At 37.2% G+C, this 6,439-nt stretch overlaps 1 long non-coding RNA gene across 2 annotated transcripts; it reads right to left on the bottom strand.

Annotated features, from left to right (window-relative positions):
* Positions 1-661: 661 nt before the first annotated feature.
* Positions 662-5,442, bottom strand: LOC118561366. Of its 2 annotated transcripts, XR_004929995.1 has the most exons (4): positions 5,323-5,442; positions 5,173-5,224; positions 1,520-1,577; positions 662-979 (listed from the first exon to the last, which is right to left on the bottom strand). It is a non-coding gene; the product is annotated as an uncharacterized LOC118561366 (long non-coding RNA). The 2 variants fall into 2 exon arrangements; XR_004929994.1 differs by lacking the exon at positions 5,323-5,442 and having other exon boundaries at positions 5,173-5,316.
* Positions 5,443-6,439: the final 997 nt, after the last annotated feature.

Here is a 6,439-nt window from a genome sequence, read left to right as displayed (position 1 = left end):
GAATAGATATGTCCTCCTGAGTAACGCTTACATCACAAAAATGTGAAATCAGTTCTTTAAGGATTTGGCCACGGTGAAGAACAAGGATTTTTTTTACTTTTTCTCTCTGAACTATGGGCTCCTGAAAAGAATCAAGATGAGAAGAAGAAACCACTGGGCTAGATGACTGTGGAGACAGCAGAAGGGTGTCATCAAGACTAGCACTTTCTGTATTAGAAATACGTCCTGTGAAAAAAGTAACCGTGCCACTATCTTCCAAAATGTCCACATTCATTGCTGCATCTATCTCATGGACACTGGATAAATCCCCCATGTCAACTGTTGAGTAAACTAGGTGAATATCATCACTGCTGCTGTTTGTCAGTACACTGCTGTTTCCAACATATATGACATCCTGTTGGGCATTTGCACTGGCACTTTCTGTTTCTGAGTCACTGGCACTGTCCTTTCTTTTGGTTGTTAGGTAAAAACGCAGAAGGGGTAGTTTTGTCTGCTCATAAAGTTCTCCAACAGTGATATGCTCATCAAGTGAATGTTCTTGAAAATCTGTTATATCAACCTCAAAATCCGTGATTCTTCCCTGTGTATTTCTTTGAGCAGGAAAAAACAAACCAACTGACTTTTCAACTAACTCATTTTTTCTACAGTCCTTTGACACGGCAACTTTTCTTGTTCCACCACCTTTCTTTGTCCTAACTTGAGAATACTTTCCATCTCGAAAATTCAGCCATCCTAATTCAACTTTCCGTACATTTTTTTGAGCATTTTTGACGGTTTCATTTTCTGCAACCTCCCTATGATCCTTGCTTTTGTTTCTTGACATCTTTGCTCTGAGTCTGTCAAGAAGTTTTGATTTCCGGCCAGCAGGATCATTTTCCCTCCGTCTGCAATATCCAAGAAGGGCCAGTCGATCACCGTAAGATGGGAGATACACCTTCAGCTGCTCATCTGTCATGAGCGGTATGACACTGGAATCGATCTACAAAAGAATGTTAAAACAATTATTTGTTATTTTTTATATTTATAAAAATAAAAAAACTATACAAAAAAAGAAGCAAATGAAGAATCAGCTCTCTTTGCCACGTCTCTGCAATAGTGTTTTACTATAACCGTTAAATGGAAAACATTTCCTTAACAATCTAACTACCTTATCCTTTTTCAGTTGTTGTATGACTTCCTCTGAAACATCCCGTGATCTTAAGAAGTCATATATCTCATCCATCCTGTGACAGTTACAATACCTAATGAATAACATCTATTGAAATATAACATCACAAAATAAGTAGCCTGACCATGTTGTTTGAAATAAAAACTTTTGTGTTCATAAGGAAACTATTGATCTGAAAATTCTTTACAAATAAGATTCAAGATGGAATTCTCCTCCTAATAAAAACGGTCAAGTACATTGTAAAAGCAATTTGACCAAACAACATCAGAGTAATCTTTAGTTTTTAGTATTACATTTAAAATGTTCAATATTCTAAATTGAAATTTTCTAGGATGGAGCCTTCAAATTTACCTCTATTCACATTCGGGTCAATGGAACCTCCTTCGTCTGTCTCATAGGTGCTGATGTCCTAAAAGTTGAACAAAGTAAACTGTTAAAAGCAGTGCTGGTGATTATTGTTCACATTTTGCCATAGATAGAATATTTCTATTTAAAAACAGTCAGAATAGTTTCTATTGTGTTCCATATAATCACTAACTACTCTACCATAACTTGACAATGAGGTTCCTAGAGTCTCTAAAAGTAGAATGGGAGGCAGATACTTTACTTATCAAGCTCCTCTCCTGTGGAACCAACTCCCAGTTTTAGTCTGTGAGGCAGACACCCTGTCTACTTTTAAGACTAATCTTAAAAGCTTTCTTTCTGTGTGCTTAGCTTAACCTGAGCTACCTCTGTAGTTATGCTGCTGTAGGCCTACTCTGCTGGAGGACATCAAGATCTATTTTTATCACTCGGAGTTCTCCTACTGTACTCGCATTTGCATTGTTTGTTGTTATTTAATCTTTAAGCAATTTGTTCTGTCATTTTTCTCTTGATAGTAGGTACACCCGGTCTGGCGTTCTGTTAGCTGTGAAACCATCCAGGGATGTCTGCACAACAGTTTGTGAGGGTTTTCCACCATCACATTCATCTCCACAATGATCACCAGGGTGATGTGTGCCATAGATTACAAGATTATTGTGACAAGGTGAAAGGCAATCACTTTAATTGCTGTAAACAGTCAAATTAATGCTGCACAGTGAATGCATTGACAGTGCTGGAAGATCTTAGATGAAGAATTAGGAGGAAATGCAGTTTCAGAAATCAAATATTGCTTTGCTACAGATTGTTACATTTCATAACCTTTTATGTCAACTTTCACAGCCACAGGTCTGTCATTTAAGCCTCCACCCTGACCAGACATTATTTCCCATGTATTTGCGTAGAGCGCCTCTAGATGCATAATCATGCATGCTGAAATCTGAGTTTGAAGTTCTTCTCAAAGCGGATGTTTTATGTTTGTGCTCCAAGCGGACCCAGTGAGGCCTGGACTCCTGCTTCTCCTTTAACCCACTAGCAATAGTCTTAAGCCTACATGAAATACCACTATAGCAAATAGCACTTTTATTTATCTATCATAACCCAAAATTCTATAAGCCACAGCCCTTTTGCGCTCTGCGCTTCACTGCGTCACACTTTTCTACACAGATGGCTGTTGAAGAACAATAGTCTATTTCGGAACTGATTGTCTGGTCCCAGCGTTATTTATGTTCAATGATAAACATCATGGGGAAGATGCATAAATACAGCCTGTAAAGTTTAAAGAATGAGGAAGAGGAATGAGGGATCTGAGCTGAAGCTCCCAGTGTAACAAGACCCTAAAAACACCCCTTAAAAGTAACCATCGACATTACCATGTGACTAAATTTAGTACGTGCACCTCAATTCAAGCGCAAGGCGACGCAGCAGTCCCACAGTGCACCCACCCCAAAAAAGAATCCGCCGCTCTTCTGTTTCTCTGTGCCCCTAAAAAGAATGTCCCTTTTGGCACACATCATGACAACATCCAATACCACTTTCACATGCTCACAGTTTCTCAACAAATGTGATGTTTCCACCATCTCATTGCATTTGGCTTATTACAGTCTCCATTTACTAAGCAAATTTCTCTCTGTGCCGCTGGATTACTCAGAACTAGAACATGACGCTTGCTGTTTTCATATATAGGATAAGCATACATTAAATTTTATTCTGCCTCATTTTATTTTATTTGGTGGTTATTTTTATGAGTTTAAGTGACACCCTTAAAATGAAATAAATTAATGAATAAATAAAAATCTCCCAAAGGAAAGCCACTTTATTGGGTGGGCCCTGAAACAAAGTGGCCACCCATAGCTACGCCCCTGTCTCCAACTATCAGAGGGCAGGGAAGGTCTGCTTACTGCTCAAACTCATGCAGAAGTCATTATTTTTATTTATGTGGAAAAAAAATATTTTTTGGAGGGGGGGGGGGCTTTCATTCCTTCCTCTCCCTCATTCCTATGAATGAGCGCACAGCCTCAGAGGACTTTCAACACGGAGCACGGCTTTCCACTGACATTGAGAATAGGAGTCTTGTTTAATTTTTTAACAACTTATTTTAATGTGGGCAAAATCTTTGATTTTACCTCTGACTTTCTCATTTGATAAACACCTATCTTTAAAACTTTTCCAGAGTTTTTTAGTTTTTTTCCCCGTGATTATCACTTCACCTTGGTGAAACAAACGATCAGTTGACATACTAACATTCATGAGGTGCTTTGTATTGACAATTAGTGGATGAATCTGGGCGTGTGTAGAGCGCAGAACCTGAGAAGGAACCTTATATGGAAACCTTCAGGAAAAGCTGTAAAATGAAATTGCGTGCTGGTGTGTGTTCTCGTGATTTTTTTAATCTGAATTTTTTTTGCTGTATGCCATTTTCTTTTTCTTGGTGTACATACACTCTTAGTGTGGATACTATGCAATGTTTTATAAATGAGACCCCTGCTCCCTAAACACTAGGCAACCATCTAACAGTTACAAAATCTGAATTCTTGTAACTTAAGTATGAAATGTAGTAACTAAACTTAAATCAGAAACAAATAATAAGCTTTATTGTCATTGTAGAGGTAGTATAACGAAATTACAAAGAGATGGCAGCATCTCTTTGGCAGCAATTTTTATTGTCAAACTTGAACAACAAACAAACAGCCTCTCTAACTCCACAACCAACTCCAAAAGTTGGCTTTCCCCACATTTCATAACAAAAGCACAAAAGCTAGCATAACCTTCCCTGGTTGACGTAATCATCAACATATATGTATGTACTGACAATTCCATAATGTTTAGGGACCCAACACCGTTATTTTCTGAGCTGACTTAAATTATTAGCCAAATATGTTTTTCACAACTGAAATAGTTTTTTTCAGACCAAAAAGAAGCTATTTGTTTTCAGTGTACATACAAAACAATAGGAACCCTCTCTGGGAGCTTATAGCTGGTTTTGCATCAAAATGTGAAAAAATGTTGCTTGGTTCGAATTTAAAAACTAAGCATTTATTCCTAAAGTAGCTAAACACAATAAGGTCCTTCAGATTACCACATTGCTTTCATTCCTGTGTCTTTTCTAAATCTACATGCTGACTGATATAATAAACTGGGAAATTATATCGACTGATGACAATAAAACATAGTAAGGCTGCTTTATGATAAGCATTTAGTAACATGCATTTCACAAGACTTACCCTTTATAGTCTAGTGATCATTAAATCCTTGACATCTTATTTGATCTGTCCCCTTACGTGGTGCTGTTCGGAGACTATGCATACATGCAAATTGAAGGCTGTTTTAAGCTTATATTAGATGGTGGTTAATATTAGGCTAAGAATTGTACACATTAACTTGCCTCAATCAGTGTATTAATTGACCTCTTTTCACACTTTGAGATAAAAACAATCTAATAATTCGTCAAATTATCCACATACTTATCACAAGTTAAAACAGCCCAGCATGAGGCTAGCTAACTTTGCTTTGCTAACTTTGCGGCAAAAGCTGTTTTAAGCTTGTGCAGCTGGAAACAGCACAAGTGAAACAAGCATTCTAAAGCCACTTCAAAACGAAAGAATTAAAACAAAAACATCCAGCAGCTTATTTCTGATACTTACATTTCCCTCGATAACATTTGTATGTTTTGGTAAATCCTGTCTGCAGACGTCCCTGTAGAGACAGAAAATGAACACACGTAGCCTACAATGCAACCCGTGTGATCCAAGCAGGCTACCTGTAATGAGCGCAGTGATGCTAATTATGCTTACCAAGTATTTAGGAGCAATGCCTGTAAATGAGTTCAGCCACGCTGTTCCTCCAAGGAGGCTTGTCTCTCAACGGCTCCGGTAGGCTTATCTCATAGTTTGAAATTATGACTTGGTATCTCATAATTATGACTTTTTTATCTCATAATTATGACTTAGTATCTCATAATAATGACTTAGTATCTCATAATTATGACTTTTTTATCTCATAATTATGACTTAGTATCTCATAATTATGACATTTTAACTCATAATTATGACTTTTTTATCTCATAATTATGACTTAGTATCTCATAATTATGACTTAGTATCTCATAATTATGACTTAGTATCTCATAATTATGACTTTTCTATCTCATAATTATGACATTTTATCTTATAATTATGACTTAGTATCTCATAATTATGACTTAGTATCTCATAATTATGACTTAGTATCTCATAATTATGACTTTTCTATCTCATAATTATGACATTTTATCTTATAATTATGACTTAGTATCTCATAATTATGACTTTTCTATCTCATAATTATGACATTTTATCTCATAATTATGACTTAGTATCTCATAATTATGACTTTCTATGTGCCATTTTTTTATTTTCATGTGGCGGAAATGGGCTTCCATACTAATCTGTACTGTATGCAAGCTAAAAACCTTAAAATAGAATGGTCTTGCACAGCTTTTTCCTAGTGTTGCCACTCTGCAGCTTTAGTTTTGCAACATGGTGCAGCCTTAGTTTATAGATGACAGATACAAGTAGTGAAATCAGCCAGAATACATTTCCATGCGACACAGGAATGAGGCATCTTCTCTGATCCACGTTCACTACAACAGAACTTGGCTTTTTTCTGCCACATACAATATGGCGGTGACGTTGCGGCTCCAGGGGAAGTTCTTCAGTCATACAGTGGCGATCTTATGGAAGGTAGAATAATGATAGCCTCGTGAGACCATCCTGATCTCGCGAGCTTTCAAGGTTTCACTCGCAGATCAGTCTGGCTACTTTCCGTTAAAGAAAATTTGGAGCCGTTCACCAAACGAACGTCCAATCAGCGTTGGCTTTGAGGCGGGTTGAGGTGTGACGCAACGAGAAGCGCGACAGTTCAGTCTAAAGA

Source organism: Fundulus heteroclitus, unplaced genomic scaffold (assembly GCF_011125445.2).
Source record: "Fundulus heteroclitus isolate FHET01 unplaced genomic scaffold, MU-UCD_Fhet_4.1 scaffold_62, whole genome shotgun sequence".
In the NCBI taxonomy this organism is placed as follows: Eukaryota; Metazoa; Chordata; class Actinopteri; order Cyprinodontiformes; family Fundulidae; genus Fundulus; species Fundulus heteroclitus.
This window is presented reverse-complemented; position numbering and strand designations above follow the sequence as displayed.